The sequence below is a fragment of the Phocoena phocoena genome, chromosome 20, assembly GCF_963924675.1.
Source record: "Phocoena phocoena chromosome 20, mPhoPho1.1, whole genome shotgun sequence".
NCBI lineage: Eukaryota > Metazoa > Chordata > Mammalia > Artiodactyla > Phocoenidae > Phocoena > Phocoena phocoena.
Genome location: NC_089238.1, coordinates 58,315,932 through 58,319,053, shown reverse-complemented (window position 1 = coordinate 58,319,053; position 3,122 = coordinate 58,315,932).

Sequence of the window (3,122 nt, the reverse complement as noted above, 5' to 3'; positions counted from 1 at the left end):
CCCCATTCTGAAACTCTGGCAACAAATTCATATAAGACAAAATAAGGACTGTGGGCCGAAGCGCCTGGGGCGACTGGGCCTGTGGTTGCTCTCGTGTGACCTTTCTTTGGGCGAGGTCCCTCCCAGACTGGGCCCACCGTGGGGGGGGGGGGGGGGGGCGGCGGCCAGGTTCACCCAGCCGCTCATTCACTCATTCACCTGGTGGCCAGGCTCCCCTCCAGGCGCTGGGACAGGACCGTGGACAGAACAGGATGGACACGGACCCCAGTCCACGAGGCCCAGTTTAAGGCGGTCAGGATGTGAACACAGGTCCTCCAACGCCACGGCTGGTGCAGGCCTGCGGCACCCTGGAAAGTTCTAGGATTCCCGGAACCCCTACTGGCCTGGGGAAATCCTTCACTACGGGTCAGAGAGGTTACTCCACGTGCCCCAAGTCACACAGCAGGCTGCATGGGCTGCAGAGAGGGCCGGCTGGGGGCGGCCGAGCAGACGGGGGGCAAGCTGAGCACTGGGGCCTTGAGCCAGGCCCCCACCCAGACATGTTCCTGGCCTGAGGCTGGCCTGGGTTCCAGCAGGGACAGAAGCGTTCAGGCTCTCCTCCCGGGTGGCAGATACCAGCGGCTGCCTGTCACAGCCCGTCACCTGACCACCCACAACGAGCAGGCGGGCCTCGCCCTTTCCAGATCCACTGCCAGCCGCCTGCCTGCTAAGGGTGGGGTCCCTCCCTGGGGAGGGCAGGGCTGGCTGGTGGCACGGCCTGCTAGATCCCCAGGACACTGTAAGGGGGGACGGGGTCCCTTCCAGTGTGTGACAAGCAGGAGAACTTGCTCCTCACTCTGCAGATAAGCCCAGAGGGGTTGAGAAAGTTGCCATGAACACACAGCCGCCAAGCTGCTGGGCCCGGAGACCTGGGTTGGCCTCTGTCCGGCTGCATCCCTGGTGCCCCTCTCTCGCTGGACCAGGCCACCATCTCCTGCCAGGTGACTGTGATGCCCTACCCCTGCTTTCCCTGATGGTTCCTGTACTTCACTCTCCCCAGAGCAGCCAGGGGGTCTCTCCAAGCACAGATGGGGCCACATCCCCCTCTGTAAATGCTCCACAGCATCGCTGCTATTGGAATCAAGTCCCACCCTGGCCCATAAGCCCCTGCACCATTGGGGTCTTGCCTCCTGGGCCTTCTAGAAAGCCTCGAGCTCACGCACACCTCGGGGCCTTTGCTTTGAGGTTCCCTGTGCCTGGAACGTTCCTCTTAGACCTTCCGTGTCGGCTACCTGGGCTCTGGGCCCCTCAGCTCAGTGCACCTCCTTGGAGAGTCCGAACAGGAGTGATTCACCTTCTAGTCTGTGTCTCATTGCTTGTGGCTCCTCCACCCCCGTCTGTGCCCAGGCAGTGTGAGGGGCAGGGCACACGGGAGCTATGGGCTGAACTGTGTCCCCCGCCAAAGATATCACCAAGTCCCAACCCCCGGCACCTGTGAATGCAGCCTTATTTGGAAATAGGGTCTTTGTAGAGGTGACTGATTTAAGATGAGGTCATCCTAGGTTAGGGAAGCCCTAAATCCAGTGACACCGTCCTTATAAGAGACAGAAAAGGAGAGACACAGACACTGAAGAGAGACCATGTGAAGACAGAGGCAGAGACTGGAGGGATGTGGCCACAAGCCAAGGACACCTGGAGCCCCAGGAGCTGGAAGAGGCAGGAGGGACCCTCCCCAAGAGCCTTCAGAGGGAGCGCGGCTTGACCAACTGTCCACTTCTCTGTGAACAGTCCACTCTGGCCAAAATGCCTGGGGTCATGCTGCCCCCTCCTCTCCACCCCAGCATCCAATCTATCAGCAGCTCCCGTCGGCTCCACCTTCAACCACATCCAGGGTCTGACGTCCTCCTGGCACCTGCACCTCGGTGGCCCTGCTCCCACCTGCTGGACCACTGCGGTCACCTTCCTGCACCCGTCACCACCTCTCCACTGCCTTCTCCCAGCAGCTGCCAGAGCAGGACCCCTGCCTGGAGCCCTCGCACACCCGACCCAGGGCCTTCACCTTGGCCTCCTCTGCCCAGAGCCGGCCTCCCCAGACAGCCACGGACGGCTTGTCTCTGGCCACAGGCTGGCTGCTCAGTGGGCACCTCTGACCACCGGGTCCACCTCAACACCTTGTCCCCAGGACTTGCTATCTCCTTGCCCTGCTTTATCCAGTTTTAATTTAAATTTCAGGGACTTCCGTGACTCCGCGCTCCCGATGCAGGGGGTCTGGGTTCAGTCCCTGCTCAGGGAACTAGATCCCACCACATGCCGCAACTAAGAGCCCGCATGCCGCAACGAAGATCTCGCACGTGGCAATGAAGATCCTGCATGCCGCAACTAAGAGCCGGCGCAGCCAATTAAACAAATAAATAAGTAAATAAATATTTTAAAATTTTCATCATGAAGTGTATCATACGTAAAAAAGCACATATTTACGTATATCCATAGAGCATGCACGTTTATACAGCATATACGTGCGCGTACGTATGTGTACACACACACACACACACACACACACACACACACACACACACACACACACACAGCACGTACGGGGAGCACGCCGCCCTGAAGACCCCTGCGGGGCTCCCCCACGCGGGCAGGTCGCCAGCCCCCATCGCAGGCGGCAGTTTTGCCCGGGTGCGATCAGACTCCACGGTCTCGCCTTCCCCTCCTCGGTCCCCCACTCTGTTTGCCAGCATCCTGCCATTTCACGGCTAGCTCTGCGGCGTCCCCTGGGGCGCTGACATCGCACCTGCAGAGCTGCGCGGGGGCAGGTGGGGCTGAGCCACAGTGAGGTGGGGGACGTCCTTTCCCCGCACACTAACCTGAGCTCAGGGTTCCTGGGGGCACCTCCATGGACCGCACTCTGGGGGTCTCTGGAGGCACGACCCACGCTGTGGTCCTGGAAGGCGAAGCCCCCGTGCCCTCGCCTCCGTGCAGAGGGGCCCGATGCAGAGGGCTGGCCAGGGAGGGGCCCTGGCCCCACAGGGTGCAGCGTGAATAACGCAGATATTCATCCCAGACAAGCCCTGGCTCTGTTGGCCTCCGAGGGCGGCGCTGGCGGAGGCCCGAGGAACGTCCCTCCCTCCCCAGCCCTC